The 21,164-nt window shown below is 41.5% G+C and overlaps 1 non-coding gene across 1 annotated transcript; it reads left to right on the plus strand.

The window, feature by feature from the left end:
- Positions 1–1,019: 1,019 nt before the first annotated feature.
- On the plus strand, positions 1,020–1,093 carry Trnat-ugu (transfer RNA threonine (anticodon UGU)). The gene has a single exon. It is a non-coding gene; the product is annotated as a tRNA-Thr (tRNA).
- Positions 1,094–21,164: the final 20,071 nt, after the last annotated feature.

Here is a 21,164-nt window from a genome sequence, read left to right on the forward strand (position 1 = left end):
TATTATAGTTGCTACGATTGGCTAACGGAAAAGTTTTGCAGAATCACGGGAAATCACTTCTGCAAGTGGCTGAGAATCTCGTAATGGATAAAAATTCTGTACTGAGAATTCCAAGGTGGGAGATGCAAATTCCTCGATTAGGAATTGTTAATCCACATGTGAAACCTGAGTACATAATCCCTGTGACATTTTATCAACGGTGTTCCATAGGGACAGGTTCTCATCCAAAAAGTTCGAAAATTCAATTTCTTTGTAGTTGCATTTTTTTTAAGGTGTACTTGTCCAGACTCTTGGAACGGAAAGGTTTTTTTTTTAATCCGTGCTTAAAAAAATTTCTACAGCCCATTGTTTGAAGCAGTGTCACGACTGCCATGAGCCGCGCGGGGTATCCGCCATGTCTCAAACGCCTTGTCACGGTTCGCGCGGCTCCCCCCGTTGGAGGTTCGAGTCCTCCCTTGGGCATCGTTGTGTGTGTTTGTTGTCCTTAGCATAAGTTAATGTAAGTAGTGTGTAAGCACAGGGACTGATGGTTCAAATGGCTCTGAACACTATGGGACTTAACAATTGAGGTCATCAGTCCTCTAGAACTTAGAACGACTTAAACCTAACTAACCTAAGGACATCACACACATCCATACTCGAGGCAGGATTTGAACCTGCGACCGTAGCGGTCGCACGGCTCCCGACTGAAGCGCCTAGAACCGCTCGGCCACATAGGCCGGTCTATCATGTATTCTAGAGAAGCTGCCCGGTCGTCAGTGGCGCCTGTTCTTTCGAGAACAGTTACTATCTTCATATATATGGTTAAACGTTACCCAGCCATTGACCTTCGTCTGTGCGAATGCGCACAGATTGCCCGAAATCTTACGGGAATCGTCACCTTAGTGTGGGCCAGTATTGAGTGGATGGGCAAACACCTATTACGTACATTACGTTTGTGGATTGTGGCCGGTTGGAAATGTGAGTCTCACGGGAAGCGTGTAAGGGATAAATACCTGCAGTCGCGGTATTCATCTGTGTCCTCGGTGGCTCAAATGGATAGAGCGTCTGCCATGTAAGCAGGAGATCCCGGGTTCGAGTCCCGGTCGGGGCACACATTTTCAGCTGTCCCCATCGAAGTATATCAACAACACCTGTCGGCAGCTGAGGGTTTCAATTAACTATCAATTGTGAAGGGGATTCGAAGAACCCTTTGCCAGGCACTTAAATGTGATTTGCAGAGTATCCATATAGATGTAGATCAAAGCTCGTCCCGTGACGCACGTGCACAAAATGATTCATACTGCAAACATACTCGCCGATAACACTGACGAATAACGAGTGCTGCATATCCAGGTTAGACAGATCGGCTTTTCCTGCCAAGAAGAACAGGGAGTTGCTATCTAGGAACAATTCCAGCCCGAGGAAGGGTTGAAAAGTGCTCCTTGGATTGCACACTAAACGTAAATAACGAAAATGCATTTTTGGTAAAAATTGGACAAAGCATAATCCTGTGCTCTCCGTATTGCATTAGCCGTTTTGAATATTGAAAATCTTACTGCAGATTCGTGTTCAGCGACATTAAAAATATACATGTAACCCTCAGTTCATGCAAATCGAAGTAATAATATAACTAAAAGGTTTCCCTAGACGTTGAACTTTTTTTTTTTTTTTTTTTTTTTTTTTTTTTTTTTTTTTTGGAGAAACAATTTTCTCAGAACGGCATGCAGCATTAACTAAAAATGGTTCAATCTCTTAACTTCTACCTCTGACCCACAAAAGTAAACACTTTTCTTAGGAGCTTATACCTATAATATATGACACTGATGACACTGATTAATATTAAGTAATTTTTGTGAAGGCATAAGGAGTGAAATAAACCACCCAAAAAATCTAACTCAGAGTTCGAATTAGTACCGTATCGTTAAATTTACGGTTGTTTCATTGCGGTTAGGTATGCGCTCCCATAAATTTTATGTAATATCGACTAATGTTTTCCATTTTCAATTTCAGAGAAGTAATTTAGTATCAACTGATGTCTTCCATTTTTGATTTCAGGTAACATCTGAGAGGCCACACTGCACGCAGTCCGCGTGATCAAATCATAATTGCGGGCGCCATTTTTTTTACTGAAAATCTAAAATAAAGCTCATAGTATGATCACTCGTAACTCCCAAACAGATCCTTCAAGTGTATTTTCACTGTCTCAAAAAAAATATATAACATTTTTTGCTCATTTGAATGAGAACCTGGCCGTAACGCCGGAATATAGTCACGAGATTTTTTTCGGAGACGCTGTACGTTCGCGAGAAGAATTTCGTTCTGCGCGTGTCGATGGACATTCTACAGATATTACTGTTTGTGTGTGTGTGTGTACTACTCAGTCGTGCCATTCGAGTGTACATCTTTGCATAGTTTTCCTTTGACGGTGTAAACAGTGTTCGGCTCAGTAGCTAACTGGCCAGTTGAGTGGTTCCGAACTTGTCGGATGTGCGGTGCGTTCTGTCTGCTAGGATAAAAACAGACTGGCGTGGTGCGATGGCAGAAGCAGACACTGAAGGAGCTAGCTGCTGGGACGCCAGCGAACAATTTATGCCAAGTAAGACGAAGAGAACTATTCTAAAATTACGAGCCGCCTCAATAGTGTTTATCATTAGTAAATCTTGTAGTTGAGACTGCCACCAATCTACAATAACTGACATTTTTGCCTAGAGAGAGATTAGCGAGAAGTACAGGATATCCCCCACACATTGAAATTTTGGTTGTGATGACAGGCCTATGGGCAGTGTAGCCCGAGATCTAAGTTAGGTTGGAAGGGGGTAATTTGATTGAGAGATGTTTACGCCAACGATTATTAATGCCGAGTAAACGTTGTGTAAGCAGATTTCCCTGTAGCGTAGCCTAGTGTTTCCGTCCGCGCCATGTTTAACACACTTTCTCTGGCTGTGTACAAAAGTCGCACAACAGCGACGAAAACTACGTTTCTGGTGGGGGGACGGGAGAGTTCCCTATGTAACTTTCACTACAAATTTTAGTAACCGCCGAAACTAGCCGAATTAGAAGCGTAATTTTAACTATATTTCCGTTTGTGGGAAAATAGTGATTCTCCTCTTTCGGCAGCAACTATAATATGTAGGCGACTTATTAGTTTCTTTTTTTTTTTTTTTTTTTTTTTTTTTTTAACTCTGAATCATGATCTCAGTAGACGCAGTGCTTTTTACGTTGCTTGATCCGTGGTCGATAGTAAACAATGCAATGTATTGGTAAACTCTTTGAAGTGTGACGCGTGTTGCATAGACGGCGTCTGCAATGTTCGTAAGGCCAAGCTTGTATATATTCTGTGTCTGTTTAATTAAGGCGAGGAGGATAATGTTCAAGGAGCACTGCATTAGCAGTCTATGGAGAAATTGAGAATTTGGATCTGACGAACGGCATGCTCGGGCAGTTCGTGCTATTATGTTGACCACTGTGTAATTCGGACACAGTGATCATTGCCTCTCCCTAGTAACCAGGAGACTCGGGTGGTAATCCTGGTCTGGCACAAATTTTCAACAGTGCCTATTGTCAGATAATTTTATTAGTGGTCCGGTCTTAAATTGTGTTTTGTTCACGAAACGTCGTTTAGCTTTTTCATGGATAACAGCTTTGGAAAGCGTACAGTCTGTACAGGTTACATTGATAATCACACGTCGTTAGTCCAAGGCAACTACAGCTACATAGTTTTACCAAGAACTTCTTCGTAGGTAGTTTCCCTGTAGTGGTATTTTGTTTTAGTATTTATAGACTGTAGGCTTGGATGAAATATGAAACACATATCCGAAGTTTCTGTTGATGCTGTAGATCCTGTTTTTATCCGTGCTAGGGGCACTAACACTTCATCAAATACTGGAGGACACAATTTGCCTCGAGATTTAGCAATTTTTCGTAATATAGGCCTAGCTTCGATATATTTTTCTCTAATTGTTGTTTGGATTTAATCTTAAAACACACTAACTTTTCCACCAGTTATTCTATATGTGGTTTCATCCCTTTCGTAGCATAGAGTTCCTAAACGGTCGATAATATTAATAATTTCCTTTCTCACTTTGATTTTCTGTAGAATCTCCTGTTTGTGGTTATTGCTAACCTGTTTCACATTCTCACTTTTATTATTTTTATTTTTCTTGTTTTGTGACTGGAAGCCAAATTTTCTTTGAATTCAGTCTTTAATTCTGAAACAGTTTCAGTTAAAGGTCAAGTGAAGATGGCGATCTAATTGAGGAGAATGGTTAGGAGATCTTTTATATTAGACGTACACAGGTCATTGAGATCCTTATCTATATAAAATTACTTCGAGTTTGATGTAGCCCATTCTCTTGTCATGATGTCGGCTGTATCGTAGCGTATTGTCTCGATTAGGTTGGATATTTTGATTGAGAGTTGCAGAAGTCCACGAAAGTGATTACGAAGTCAAGACTATACTAACAGAACGATGTGTAGCGTAGACCAAAACGCTCTTTCTGTCCTTTTAAAATCTCTTTTCATTAAAAATAACTAAAGCTGCAAGATACAATCACAAAAACTGTTTTATGTAATACAGAAATCCCAGACTATTGTTGTGTACGTACACTAATTTTTTGTCACTGAATAAATATTTTTTACTCATTTGCTGGATTCCAGTTTCCCGCTTTTTGCGGCGAAAACCCTTTCCCTGCGAAGGGCCCAATAGCATGTCGGTTATATTCGCGACTTTATCGACGATCAGTAATTTCATATAGTCTATCCACCGGCGTCATTGTTAACATCGAATATAGATTTAAGTATTAGGAAGGCCAATATGAACCTAACGCATGGGTAGGTCTAATGATGAATAAAAAAAAAATTCGAATGCCGGTTAGCTACTACAAGCAGCACAGTGAACGCGTTATTGTGGCCAAGATAGACATGAAGTCCACACCTACCATAATCTTAAAAGTAGTCCGCAGATGAGGAAGAAATTGATGAAATGTGTGATGAGATAAAAGAAATTATTCAGATAGTGAAGGGAGATGAAAATAGAATAGGCACAAGTGATTGGAATTTGATAGTAGAGAAATGAAGAAAAGGAAACGTAGTAGGTGAATATGGAATGGTGGTAAGAAATGAAAGAGGAAGCCGCCTGGTAGGTTTTTGCCCAGAGCATAACTTAATCATCGCTAACACTTGGTTCAAGAATCGTGAAAGAACGTTGTATACGTGGAAGAGACCTGGAGATACTGCAAGATTTTAGATAGATTATATAAAGGTAAGAAACCAGGTATTAAATTGTAAGACTTTTCCAGGGGCAAATGTGTACTCTGACCACAATCTATAGGTTATGAACTGTAGATTAAAACTGAAGAAACTGCAAAAATGTGGGAAATTAAGGAGATGGGACCTGGATAAACTGAAAGAACCAGAGGTTGTACAGAGTTTCAGGGAGAGCATAAGGGAACAATTGATAGGAATGGGGGAATGAAATACAGTAGAAGAAGAATGGGTAGCCTTGAGGGATGAAGTAGTGAAGGCAGCAGAGGATCAAGTAGGCAAAAAGCCGAGGGCTAGTAGGAATCCTTGGGTAACAGAAGAAATATTGAATTCAATTGATGAAAGGAGAAAATATAAAAATGCAGTAAATGACGCAGGCGAAAAGGAATACAAACGTCTCAAAAATTAGATCGACATGAAGTGCAAAATGGCTAAGCAGGGATGGCTAGAGGACAAATGTAAGGATGTAGAGGCGAAAATCACCATGGGTAAGATAGACACCGCCTACAGGAAAATTAAAGTGACAGCATAGATCGAGGTGGTGGGATCACTCATGGGAAAATTCCTGCAGTAGTTGATGTTAGAGCTGCACCAGTCAGCTGATAGGTCTTCCTGCTTAAGGGAAGTCTCTCTAACAAAAGATCCACTTTTGACAAAGCTTAAGTATCCAAGTAATGAGAGAATTAGTATATTTCATCAAAATATACAAGATGTTAGAGATAAAGTTTGTGAACTGCTTATAGATGTTGACTCTGAAATTATTGGTATATTTGAGCACTTCTTAAATAAGGAGATAATTCAGAGGCTTCCTTTACCAGAATACAGGTTGGCTGGCAGCTTTTCTAGGAGCTCTTTTCGGTGTGGGGGAGTAGCCATGTATGTGAAAAACAGCATCCCATTAGAGTCAATTGATGTTTCTAAGTACTGCACTGAAAAGGTGTTAGAATGTTGTGAAGGTATGGTTAAATTTAATGGAGCTAAACTTCTAATTGTTATTTATAGAGCCACAGACGCCAATTTCACAACATTTTTGCTAAAGCTAGAGGAGGTTTTTGGTACACTTTGTAGGAAATACAAAAAATTATTTATATGTGGTGATTTCAATATTAATTGTAAAGTGATTGTGCAAGTAAAAGGATGCTGGTAGATCTCCTTAATTCATATAATCATATGTAAACTGGTATGGCAAAGTGGTATGCAGATAGAATAGCTACGTCTCAGGATAAAATTAAAGCCATATGGTCAGTCGTAAATGGTGTGGCTGGTCTGTAGAGACAGGTCGACGATATAGAATCAGTGAGTAGTGGGAATGTTCGTGTTACTGATAAGTCGCATATATGTACAGTATTTAATAATCACTTTCTGAATGTACCAGGTGAACTAAATAGAAACCTAGCCCCAACAGGGAATCATATAGCGCTCTTAGAAAAAAGTGTTCCGAGACTGTTACCCTAAACGGTCCTCCATGATACTGACAAGAGGGAGATTGAGTTAATAATTAAATCACTAAAGACCAAGAACTCTCATGGATATGGCAGGGTATCTAGCAGAATACTGAAGTATTGTTCTGTGTATGTTGGCCCAGTACTTAGCCATATCTGTGACTTTTCCTTTAGCGGTGGTCGGTTTCCTGACCGATTAAAGTACTCTCTACTGAAGCCACTTTATAAAAAGGGAGACAAGGATAATGTTGACAACTTTAGACCTATTTCAATGCCATCGGTGTTTGCTAAAGTTATCGAGAAGGTTGTATATACAATGTTACTGGAGCATTTAAATTCACATTATTTGCTGTCAAATGTACAGTTTGGTTTTAGAAATGGTTTAACAACTGAAAATGCTATATTCTCTTTTCTCTGTGAGGTTTTGGACGGATAAAATAAAAGGTTGCGAACGCTAGGTGTTTTCTTTGATTTAACGAAGGCTTTTGACTGTGTTGACCACAAAATATTACTGCACAAGTTGGACCATTATGGAGTAAGGGAGTAGCATACAATTGGTTCCCCTCTTACTTTAAGAACAGAAAGCAGAAGGTAATTCTCTGCGATATTGAGAGTGGTAGTGATAATCATTCGCAATGGGGCTCTGTTAAGAGGGCATTCCCCCAAGGGTCGGTTCTGGGGCCACTGCTGTTTCTTACTTATATAAATGATATGCCCTCTAGTATTACAGGTGATTCAAAAATATTTCTGTTTGCTGATGACACCAGTTTGGCAGTGAAGGATCTCGTGTGTAATACTGAAACAGTATCAAATAATGTAGTTAATGGAATAAGTTCATGGCTTGTGGATAACAATTTGATGCTAAATCACAGTAGGACTCAGTTTTTGCAGTTTCTAATTCACAATTCAACAAGGACCGATATTTTGATCAGACAGAATGGGCATGTTATAAGCGAGACGAAACAGTTAAAGTTCCTAGGCGATCGGATATATAGTAAGCCGTTGTGGAAAGCCCATGTCCAGGATCTTGTTCAGAAACTAAATGCTGCTTTAGTTACCATTAGAACAGTATCTGAAATTAGTGACAGTTCAACATGGAAGATAGTCTACTTCGCATATTTTCATACGCTTAGGTCGTATGGTATTATATTCTTTGGGTAATTCTTCTGATTCAAAAAGGGTATTTTTGGCTCAAAACGGGCTGTTCGAGAACCTCTTGTTGGCCCCTATTCAATAGTCTGGGAATTCTGACATTGCCCTGACAGCATATATTTTCTTTAATGTAGTTTATTGTTAGCAGTATTAGCGCATTCCCAACAGTTAGCAGCTTTCAATCAGTTAATACTAGGCACAAATCAAATCTGTATGTGGAATGCACTTCCTTGACTCTTGTGCAGAAAGGAGTGCAGTATTCTGCTGCATCCATTGTCAATAAGCTACCACAAGAACTCAAAAATCTTAGCAGTAGCCCAAAATCTTTTAAGTCTAAACTGAAGAGTTTCCTCATGGCTCACTCCTTCTATTCTGTCGAGGAGCTCCTGGAAGAGCTAAAAAATTATGCAAATTTCATGTTACGTAGTTAATTTTCTTTATTTAAACTTACGACTTGTCGCCTTAATATGTTTTTATATTTCATTTTATCTGTTTCTACTATCGTGTTATAATTTCATGTATTGACTCGTTCTATGACCATGAAGATTTCTCCTTAATATGGTCCCACGGAACAATAAATAAATAAAAATAAAAGCTTTGGAGAAAAGAGATCCACTTGTATGCATATCAAGAGCTCAGATGGAAACCCTGTTATAAGCGAAGAAGGGAAAGCAGAAAGGTGGAAGGAGTATATAGAAGATCTATACAAGGGCAATGTGCTTGAAAACAGAATTTGGAAATGGAAGAGCATGTAGATAAAGATGAAATAAGAGATGATATACTGCGTGAAGAGTTTAGCAGAGCAGTGAAAGACCTACGCCGAAACAAGGCCCCGGGAGTATTCAACATTCCATTATAACTACTGACACCCGTGGGAGAGCCAGCCCTGACTAAACTCTACCATCTGATGAGCAAGATGTATGAGACAGGCGAAATACCGTCAGACTTCAAGAAGAATATAATAATTCCAATCTCTAAGAAAGCAGTTGTTGACAGATGTGAAAATTACCGAACTATTTGTTTAGTAAGTCACAGGCGCAAAATACTAAAGCCAATTCTTTACAGCCGAATGGAGAAACTGGTAGAAGCCGACCTCGGGGTATACCAGTTTGGATTCCGTAGAAATACTGGAACACATGAGGCAATACTGACCCTACGTCCTCTCTTAAGAGCTAGATTAAGGAAAGGCACACCTACGTTTCTAGCGTTTGTAGACTTAGAGAAATCTTTTGACAATGTTGACTGGAAAACTCTTTCAAATACTGAAGTGGCAGTGGTAAAATGCAATGAGTGAAAGGCCATTTACAATTTGTACACATACCAGATGGGAGTTGCAAGAGTCAGGGGGCATGAAAGGGAAGCAGTGGTTGGGAAGGTAGTGAGATGCGGTTCTAGTCAATCGCCGATGTTATTCAATCTGTTTATTGAGCAAGCAGTAAAGGAAAAAAAGAGAAAAATCGAAGTAGGAATTAAAATCTATGGACAAGAAATTAAAACCTTGAGGTTCGCTCATGACAAAATTCTGTCAGAGACATCAAAGGACCTGGAAGAGCAGCTGAATGGAGTGGAGTGTCCTGAAAGAATGATATAAGATGATCATCAATAAAAGCAAAACGAGGATAATGGAATGTAGTCGAAACATGTTTGGTGATGCTGAAGGAATTAGATTAGGAACTGAGACACTTAAAGTAGTAAAGGAGTTTTGGTATTTGGGGAGCAAAATAACTGATGACGGTCGAAGTATAGAGGATATAAATTGTATACTGGCAATGGCAAGGAAAGTGTTTCTGAAGAAGAAAAACTTGTTAACATTGAGTATAGCTTTACGTATCAGGAAGTGTGTTATCCGAGTATTTGTATGGAGTGTAGCCATGTATGGAAGTGAATCATGGACGATAAAGAGTTTGGATAAGAAGAGACTAGAGGCTTTAGAAATAAGGTGCTACAGAAGAATGCTGAAGATCAGATGGGTAGATCACTTAACTAATGACGAGGTATTAAATAGTATTGGGGAGAAGAGAACTTTGTGGCACAACTTGACTACAAGAAGGAATCGGTTGGTAGGACACGTTCTGTGGCATCAGCGGATCACCATTTTAGTATTGGAGGGCAACGCGGAGGGTAAAGGTCGAGGAGGGAGACCAGGAGATGAATACACTAGCAGATTCAGAAGGATGTAGGTTGCAGTGCGTATTGGGAGATGGCGCTTGCACATGATACAGTAGCTGGGAGAGCTGCATCAAACCAGTCTCTGGACTGAAGACCACAACAACAACAATAAGAAGGCATCTGTCTCATGTGTACCCTTCAACAGAGATAGGACAGACAAGACGGTTAGATTAGACTATATGTATTTTCGGTTGCAAATGATCCATAATGAGGAGATGCTCAGTGGGAAACTAATATGCTAATTTACCTTCCACAGATCGCAAGTGGACTGATTATCGACGTGAAATGAGGGATGAAAATTTAAACGTACTTCTGATCGTACTCGTATTATTTGACACCCTCCCCCCCCCCACTCTCTCTCTCTCTCTCTCTCTCTCTCTCTCTCTCTCTCTCTCTCTCTCTCTCTCTCTCTCTTTCTAACTCACTCACTCTCAATCGCTCACGCCCTAGTTCTACTAAAAAATTCAATTCATTAATGGTGTCGGAGGAGATGGTTAAATAAATCCTTTAGGCTGCTCTTAAACTGAATTTTGACAGTAGTAAAACTTTTATGGCTGCTGACAAGTTATTGAAAATTCGTTTTCCTGAATGATCGAGACTTTCTTGCACCAAAGTAATTAACTTCCAAATTTTTGTGGAGATTATTCATGTTTCTAGTAAGGAGTGCATGCAATGCGCTGTTGATTTGAAAATAATAATTTGACACAAAAGAAGCTCCTAAGTTGATGTGATACCCAGTAAGAAGCAGTACAAATCAAGTTTTTGTTAACGATTATTGACTTTTTAGCCGGCTGTGGTGCCTTGGACATGAGCTAGGACCTTAAGATTTTGCATGAAAGGAGGACAAGCAGCCGCGTTGCACGGGAGAATGTGAAAAGTGTTCGTATGTAGTAAAAACCTGTAAAATCCCCCCGTTTTTGTCTTATGCTATCGAATCGACTTAAAGCCAGATCGTCTCTTTGGCCGCTCTTCTCTACGAAACGGTTACACTTATCGTCTGCAAAGCTATGTTGCGTGCTGCGGTATCCGGAGACACTGAAAGCACCATAGTAGAACACAGACGAAGCTTCCAAGTTGATGTAATAGCCAGTAAGAAGCAGTACAATTCAAGTTTCAGTTATCGATTATTGACTTCCAAGCCGGCTTTGCTGTCTTGGACATGAGCTAAGACCTTACGATTTTGCATGAAGGGAGGTCTACCAGCCACGTTGCACGGGAGAGCGTGAAAAGTGTTTATATGTAGTAAAAACCTGAGAAATCCGCCCTTTCGTGTCATTTGCTATAGAATCGACTTAATGCCAGATCGTCTCTTAGGCCGCTCTTCTCTATGATACGGATACACTTGTGGTTGTCTTCAGTCCTGAGACTGGTTTGATGCACCTCTCCATGCTACTCTATCCTGTGCAAGCTGCTTCATCTTCCAGTACCTACTGCAACCTACATCCTTCTGAATCTGCTTGGTGTATTCATGTCTTGGTCTCCCTCTACGATTTTTACCCTCCACGCTGCCCTCCAATGCTAAATTTGTGATCCCTTGATGCCTCAAAACATGTCCTACCAACCGATCCCTTCTTCTAGTCAAGTTGTGCCACAAACTTCTCTTCTCCCCAATCCTATTCAATACCTCCTCATTAGTTACGTGATCTACCCATCTAATCTTCAGCAATCTTCTGTAGCACCACATTTCGAAAGCTTCGATTCTCTTCTTGTCCAAACTAGTTATCGTCCATGTTTCACTTCCATACATACTTTTATAAACGACTTCCTGATACATAAATCTATATTCGATGTTAACAAATTTCTCTTCTTGAGAAACGCTTTCCTTGCCATTGCCAGTCTGCATTTTATATCCTCTCTACTTCGACCATCATCAGTTATTTTACTTCCTAAAGAGCAAAACTCCTTTACTACTTTAAGTATCTCATTTCCTAATCTAATTCCCTCAGCATCACCCGATTTAATTTGACTACATTCCATTATCCTCGTTTTGCTTTTGTTGATGTTCATCTTATATCCTCCTTTCAAGACACTGTCCATTCCGTTCAACTGCTCTTCCAAGTCCTTTGCCGTCTCTGACAGAATTACAATGTCATCGGCGAACCTCAAAGTTTTTATTTCTTCTCCATGAATTTTAATACCTACTCCAAATTTTTCTTTTGTTTCCTTTACTGCTTGCTCAATATACAGAATGAATAACATCGGGGAGAGGCTACAACCCTGTCTCACTCCTTTCCCAACCACTGCTTCCCTTTCATGCCCCTCGACTCTTATGACTGCAATCTAGTTTCTGTACAATTTTTAAATAGCCTCTCGCTCCCTATATTTTACCCCTGCTACATTCAGAATATGAAAGAGAGTATTCCAGTCAACATTGTCAAAAGCTTTCTCTAAGTCTACAAATGCTAGAAACGTAGGTTTGCCTTTTCTTAATCTTTCTTCTAAGATAAGTCGTAAGGTCAGTATTGCCTCACGTGTTCCAACATTTCGACGGAATCCAAACTGATCCTCCCCGAGGTCCGCATCTACCAGTTTTTCTATTCGTCTGTAGAGAATTCGCGTTAGTATTTTGCAGCTGTGACTTATTAAACTGATTAGTTCGGAAATTTTCACATCTGTCAGCACCTGCTTTCTTTGGGATTGGAATTATTATATTCTTCTTGAAGTCTGAGGGTATTTCACCTGTCTCATACATCTTGCTCACCAGCTGGTAGAGTTTTGTCATGACTGGCTCTCCCAAGGCCGTCAGTAGTTCTAATGGAATGTTGTCTACTCCGGGTTCCTTGTTTCGACTCAGGTCTTTCAGTGCTCTGTCAAACTCTTCACGCAGTATCTTACGTCTCATTTCGTCTTCATCTACATCCTCTTCCATTTCCATAATATTGTCCTCAAGTACATCGCCCTTGTATAAACCTTCTATATACTCCTTCCACCTTTCAGCCTTCCCTTCTTTGCTTAGAACTGGATTGCCATATGAGCTCTTGATATTCATACACGTGGTTCTCTTCTCTCCAAAGGTCTCTTTAATTTTCCTGTAGGCAGTATCTATCTTACCCCTAGTTAGATAAGCTTCTACATGCTTACTTTTGTCCTCTAGCCATCCCTGCTTAGCCATTTTGCACTTCCTGTCGATCTCATTTTTTAGATGTTTGTATTCCTTTTTGCCTGCTTCATTTACTTCATTTTTATATTTTCTCCTTTCATCAATTAAAATCAATATTTCTTCTGTTACCCAAGGATTTCTAGCAACCCTCGTATTTTTACCTACTTTATCCTGTGCTGCCTTCACTACTTCATCCCTCAGAGCTACCCATTCTTCTTCAACTATGTTTCTTTCCCCCATTGCTGCCAATTGTTCCCTTATGCTCTCTCTGAAACTCTGTACAACCTCTGGTTCTTTCAGCTTATCCAGATCCCATGTCCTTAAATTCCCACCTTTTTGCAGTTTCTTCAGTTTTAACCTACAGGTCATAACCAATAGATTGTGGTCAGAGTCCACATCTGCCCCTGGAAATGCCCTAGAATTTAAAACCTGATTCCTAAATCTCTGTCTTACCATTATATAATCTATCTGATACCTTTTAGTATCTCCAGGATACTTCCATGTATACAACCTTCTTTTATGATTCTTGAACCAAGTGTTAGCTATGATTAAGTTAAGCTCTGTGCAAAATTCTACCAGACGGCTTCCTCATTCATTTCTTAGCCCCAATCCATAATCACCTACTATGTTTCCTTCTCTCCTTTGTCCTACTGACCAATTCCAGTCACCCATGACTATTAAATTTTCGTCTCCCTTCACTACCTGAATAATTTCTTTTATCTCATCATACATTTCATCAATTTCTTCATCATCTGCAGAGCTAGTTGGCATATAAACATGTACTACTGTTGTAGGCATGGGCTTTGTGTCTATCTTGGCCACAGTAATGCGTTCACTATGCTGTTTGTAGTAGCTTACCCGCATTCCTATTTTCCTATTCATTATTAAACCTATTCCTGCATTACCCCTATTTGATTTTGTATTTATAACCCTGTATTCACCTGACCAAAAGTCTTGTTTTTCCTGCCACCGAACTTCACTAATTCCCACTATATCTAACTTTAACCTATCCATTTCCGTTTTTAAATTTTCTAACTTACCTGCCCGATTAAGGGATCTAACATTCCACGCTCCGATCCGTAGAATGCCAGTTTTCTTTCTCCTGATAACGACGTCCTTTTGAGTAGTCCCCGCCCGGAGATCCGAATGGAGGACTATTTTACCTCCGGACTGTTTTCCCAAGAGGACGCCATCATCATTTAACCATACAGTAAAGCTGCATGCATTCGGGAAAAATTGCTGCTGCAATTTCCCCTTGCTTTCAGCCGTTCGCAGTACCAGCGCAGCAACGCCGTTTTGGTTAATGTTACAAGGCCAGATCAGTCAATCATCCAGACTGTTGCTCCTGCAACTACTCTTCAGGAACCACACGATTGTCTGGCCTGAAACGGTTACACTTATCGTTGGCAAAGCTATGTTGCGTGCTGCGGTATCCGGAGGCACTGAAAGCACCATAGTAGAACACAGACGAAGCTTCTAAGTTGATGTAATAGCCAGTAAGAAGCAGTACAATTCAAGCTTTAGTTATCGATTATCGAGTTTTAAGCAGGCTTTTGTGTCTTGGACATGAGCTAAGACCTTACGATTTTGCATGAAGGGAGGTCTACCAGCCACGTTGCACGGGAGAGCGTGAAAAGTGTTCATATGTAGTAAAAACCTGAGAAATCCGCCCGTTTTGGTCTTATGCTATCGAATCGACTTAAAGCCAGATCGTCTCTTTGGCCGCTCTTCTCTATGAAACGGTTACACTTATCGTCTACAACGCTATGTTGTTTGCTGCGGTATGCTTACACACTAGAAGCAAAATTGTAGAACACAGAAGAAGCTTCCAAGGTAATGATATAGACAGGAAGAAGCAGTACTATTCAAGTTTTAGTTATCAATTATTGACTCCTAAGCCGGCTTTGCTGCCTTTGACATGAGCCAAGAACTTACAATTTTGTATGAAGGGAGGTCTACCAGCAACGTTTCACGGGAGAGTGTGAAAAGTGTTCATATGTAGTAAAAACCTATCGAATCGACTTAATGCCAGATCGTCTCTTTGTCCTCTCTTCTCTATGAAACAGTTTCACTTATCGTCTGCAAAACTATGTTGCGTGCTGCGGCATGCGGAAACACTAAAAGCACCATAGTAGAACACAGAAGAAGTTTCTAAGTTGATGTAATAGACTGTAAGAAGCAGTACAATTCAAGTAATCAGAAACATTGAAATTAAGTAAGTCCAAATGTTCATATTGGTTTTTTAGGTCCGATTTTCTCAACAACTTGGTGATCAAACCAGTATATCAGTCCGGAACAAGGACAAAATATTTCCACACTTCTGGAACGAAGGCACAAACGTTTTGCCCAAAATAGTCATTTTTTGTTAACTTGCAAGTATGTGTGAAGGAAGGAATTGGTGTGTAGTCTAGTCAAGTAACCACTCCAATTTTACCTGAATGATAGAATGAGATACTGTTATACAGTAGCTTCCAGAATTCAGAAGGTTACTGAAGTGTATCTAAAAAAAAAAAGAGGAACTATCCAATATTAAAAACTCTTGTGTCACGAATAATATATATAAAGCAATTGATTTAGTAACAGATGTTGATGAGAACTCAGAGCTTGTATGTATGAAACGTAAAAGGAGACCTCTGTAGGAAAAACAAATTAAGTTTTCGAAAAAACCAAGTGATTTTGTAAAGAAACGAAGACTTTCTCTTCTTATGATTCACTTCTGTTTTGACATTCGATGTACTAAGAGGAGGGTTGCCGAAATTCCTACGTCTTATTTTTTTTATGGAATAATAAGATTATCATTCATAAATATCGGTCTCTGCAGTTATTGTAGTGAACCTTTTAATACTACCGCTCTGAACTACTTAAATGATTTTATACTTTTTAGGTAGATGTATCATGAAATTGTGGTCACGTTATTTGAAAGCAAGATGAACGACATACTTAAGCGGCACATTGCGATAAGCAATTATTCTCCATAGGTCGGACCTGAAGGCCTGTTTTCAGGAAGACCAGTAGATCATTGACAGCAGTGTCGTGCAGTCAACGAGCCTTAAAACAGCGGTTGACGATGGTGTTCAGTAACACCAGGATCTCATACATTGAAAGAATGTAACAGAGTTGGCATAGAGGGTAAATAATAGTAATGGTTCAGTAGATTACAAAGGTTAATTATATATATATGCGCGTACGGATACTGCCACAGGAAGGACACGTTACAAATATGATGCCACGGTGGGGTTAAACTCATAATTATGCGCAGATTATTTTTTTTTCATTTATTTGAATATTTCTCTCACTTTTAACTACCCATAAGGAAAGAAACGTTACAGTGGACGCTAGTGTGCCATCTTTCTTGCTGAAGTGGAATATCGCGTTTATTAAATTTTCTTGATAGCTTAACTGAAACTGTTTTCCCTATCCCAGCGAATTGCTGGAAAGTCCGCCCTGAGAGTTCTCTGTCGACTTGTAGATTGTGAGTCTGTCTAATATCCAGAAGTGATCCACGTCGATTGCTGGTACGGAGGGCGCTAGAGTAGATTACACGTGGTATCTGTCACACGATGTTACCCATTAACGCTCGTAACATTGAGTGCCGCACTTCGGGCTTGTGGCGTGAGGCTTTCTTTTCACCTTCGAGCGCTGGCGTCGCTACAGCTGTTGGACGTGTCTGGAGTGTGTTTGTAAATATGGCTTCAAAGTTAGTTTCGTCGAATTTTTAAAAATAAAGTAGCTTGGGCTATGGGTGGGAGGGGGGGGGGGGGGGGGGCAAGGGGCATAATGCATGCTATCATTTGTGTGTTGATGGGAGGTGGAATATACTGCACTCGACTTCATGTCCACAATCACAGCTACAGCCATCCATCCCTACATCTGGAAACATACATGCAGCAAGCCGGAATAGAGGATGTGGTCACACTCAAAAATTCTTTCTTAGCTTTCCTTTCTACTTTGTCTGTTTTTAGATTCTGGATGCGACAAATTAAAAAGCGCTTCATCTGTTTCGAACTTTGTATTAATTTTGCCGTTGTGGTAACACTATTTAAAATTAAAAATTGTTCTTATAGTCCCCATAAAGTGTACTAAACGTTTATTTACCTTCACATATTCCACCTTCATCGGTTTATAAATCGCTTGACACGTTTCTGAAATTATTTTGGTTGATTACAATGTGATATTAATGTGCCGTGTCATAAACCAGAGTAGCTGTCATGTATCAAGAAATCGCAGTGACACAGTTTATTCTTAGAAATGCTGTATGTCCAGAAAACATTAGCTACCGTCTAAGTAACAACGTAGTTAAATTTCATTCCTGCAATTAGTCGCATCTTTGCCTTGGTTTGAGTAACAAGGCCAGAAAATCCTAGATAAATGCTGGCAAACTCCAGTTTCTGTTCCTTTGTAAAACCAACCGGAATCGCGTAGATATTTATCATACGAACAAATCACATGAGGCACCGTGATTGCGTTGTGCAAGCGGTTACGAAATTGGTCCGTTGGTCGGTCGGCCGACAGATATAATAGTGCGTGTGGAGGGGCCTTAGCAGAACGATTTTCAGTGCAGCCCAGTCCCGTTCGCGCCATATTTACACACCTTTTGTCGTAGTTAGCAGACTAAGCATAAAAACCAAAACTTCGAGGTAAATGGAGACCCCCCCCACTACAGGTCCAGGGGTTGGAATAGACCCGAGGTATTTCCGCCTGTCGTAAGAGGCGACTAAAAGGAGTCTCACGTTTTGGCCTATATGTGGTGGTCCCCTCTATGAATTGGCCTTAATTTTTCAAAATTTTCCCGAAGAGCGAGCCAATTTAGGAAGGACGCCTTACATGGAGTATAGCATTCATGTGCTCAGACTTACCGCATCCTTTGTCGACGTGGATCTGCACTTCTGCTCATTCTCCTACTGTTGGGCGAGGCCACCCTCCTGGGTGCGTATTTTTCCATAAACTGTGCAGTATCGTTTTCTATACCGACGATTATAAGGGACTTGTTCGCTTGGTTGCACCTGACATCTAGCACGGTAGCTTGCCCATTGTAGGGGGGCCGCTATGTACCCTGTCAGTTGTAGCCCTCTGACCACACCCCCTGATGCCTGTGCCATTAACTCCCCATGTATGCCCAGTCACGGTATTTACTCGCTTATGACAAGCTGGGGATGTTTCTGTAACCACAAGAGCTTACATATGGTCGAGGGTATCATATTTTACAGGGACCTTATTTTGCAGTCTGACGATGAGCTGCGCGCAAATTTGGAGCGGCGCCGTGTTCATTTCGTCCAGCGTGTCCACTGGGGTCCGAGGTATAATCAGGTTGCCACCGCTGCTTTCGTCTTGGCCTTCGAGGGTGATACATTGACAGAGAAGGTCAACGTGACGGTCTAATACTGTGTTGTAAAGCCCAATGTTCCTCACACGATGCGGTGCGTTAAGAGCTGCAAGTTTGGACATATACAGCTGTACATCCAGCGTCACATGTCAAGATTCTGGATGCCCTTCACATCCCAATACTACATGTGCCACGCCTCCAATCTGTCAAACTGTGGAGAGCATCATTCGCCTTGCTCACTACACTGCAGGATTCTCCAGAAAGAAAGGAAAATCATGGACTAAAACACACTGGACAGAATGACCTACACTGGGGCTAAGAGAAAATTTGAATGCCTGCATCCTGTGCCTGTGACATTGTACCACGACTGTTGTAACATCGGCGTAATACGATCAGCTCTGCCAATCATAGCCACCTCTCAGAGCCGAAAGATGTTCCTTGATGGTGGAGGGCATTTCCCTCCCTATTGCTCCTGCACCACCTACTTTGGAAGCAACACTCCTCCAACCATCGGGGACATATGCTTCTCCATCTTGGAAGGGAACAGAAGTCTTCCTCGCTTCTCTCGCTAGGAAGGGGTCCCCTTCCCAGGTTTCTCCTAGTGGGAAATTTGACACCTGCCAGTGACTGAAGAGCCCAAAAGCAGCTTGTCGAAGGGCTTCACGCTCATTCTCAGTCCAGGAGACTGAATCAGTGAAGTTCTCCCAGCCAGGGAAACCCAAGGTGCAGTGAGAGAAATCCAAAAATAAAACCACTAGGACCAAGCTGTGTGTGTGTGTGTGTGTGTGTACACACACACACACACACACACACACACACACACACACACATGACGGTTATAGACTGCTCAGAGTCACATGCTGCCGCCGGCTTATTGCCTGAGGCATAAACCACTTCATTGAATGTTCCATGCTTTCACAGTGTCACGATGACGTCATTCTATAGTGGAATTACAGACCTTATTCCACCACCTGGATGAGCTACGGCAACAGTTGGGCTTTACAACTGCTATCTGTATTGCCCTCCAGGAAAGCTGGTTTTTGACAATGCGGACCCTCTGCCCTCCATGGCTAAACAGATATTACAGTAACTGTAGCGGCTACAATAGGGTGTCAGGTGGAGTTTTCGTTTATGTCCTAAACTGTCTGTAGTGAACCTGTGCCCCTTCAAATCCCCCTTGAAGCTGTGGCTATCAGAATAGGGACGATGGAGGATCTTACTGTGCAATATATACCTTCCTCCAGATGGTGTCGAACTCCTAGATGTATTAGCTGCACTGATTGGTAAAATCTCCGAAAAGTGGGAAAGGTTTAGGGAGTTAATCAACCATAACCCCTTGTGGGTTGTCATTGTGCTTATTGGCCAAGACAGAGATGTCGAATCTTTGTCTCAGTTCGACCTCCGCCTCTTAAATACTGGAACTGCTACACATTTCAGTGTGGCTCGTGGTAGTTACTCAGCCATCGATTTGTCACTTCAAACCCCAAGACTTCTCCCATCAACCCACTGGAGAACACGTGACGACCTGTGTGGTAGTGACCACTTCCCCATCTTTCTGTCACTGCCCCAGTATCATGCTCATGGACGGCTGCCCAGATTGGCTTTAAACAAGGCGGAATGGGAATCTTTCACCTCTGCTGTCACCGTTTAATTTCCCCCACACAGTTACATTTAAGTGATGGTTGAGCAAGTTACTACAGCAATTGTTTCTGCAGTAGAAAACTCAATCCCTCGTTCTTCATGGTGCTCAAGGCGTAAGGCAGTCCCTTGGTGGTCGCCGGAAGATGCTGAAGTAATTAAGGAGCGCTGGAGATCTCTACAGTGGCATAAGCAGCATCCTGCCATGGAGCACCTCATACAGTAGCCTTTAAATAGCTCTGTGCCCGCGTTTGGCAACTTATCAAACGACGGAAGCAGGAAAGTTGGATGAGATACATCTCGACCATTAGACGCCATACGTCACCTTCCCACGTCTGGGCAAAGATCAATCATCTTTTTGGGTACCAGACCTTAACAAGTGTTACTGGTGTTAGCGTAAATGGCGTGTTATCTACAGACACAAACGCGATTGCCGAGCACTCTGCCGAGCACTCTGCCGAGCACTCTGCCGAGCACTCTGCCGAGCACTCTGCCGAGCACTCTGCCGAGCACTCTGCCGAGCACTCTGCCGAGCACTCTGCCGAGCACTCTGCCGAGCACTCTGCCGAGCACTCTGCCGAGCACTCTGCCGAGCACTCTGCCGAGCACTCTACCCTGGAAAATTACCCCCAGCCTTTCACACACTATAAATGCGGCGTTATAGGGTTCACTGTGGCGTGTATTGACTGAGGTGATGTTCTCGTCCAGCCGCAGTTAAAGTGGGAGGTCCTCAGTGCAATTGCATATTGCCCTGACAGAGCTCCTGGACATGATCGGATCCACAGCCAGATACTTAAATGTCTCTCATCTGACTACAAGCGATATCATCTCGTCATGTTCAACCGGATCTCGAGCAGTGGCGTCTTTCAATTGCAATTGCAAGGAACAACATCATTCCGGTGCTCACACCCGGTAAAAACTCGCTTGACATGGTTAGCTGTCGGCCCATTATCCTCACCAACGTTCTTCATAAGCTGCTGGAATGTATGGTATGTGGGCGGTTTTGTTGGGTCCCTTTAGTCACATGGCCTACTGGCTCCATATCGGGGTGGTTTCTGCCAGGGTCGCTCTACCACTGCTAATCTTGTGTCCCTAG

Source organism: Schistocerca gregaria, chromosome 3 (assembly GCF_023897955.1).
Source record: "Schistocerca gregaria isolate iqSchGreg1 chromosome 3, iqSchGreg1.2, whole genome shotgun sequence".
NCBI lineage: Eukaryota > Metazoa > Arthropoda > Insecta > Orthoptera > Acrididae > Schistocerca > Schistocerca gregaria.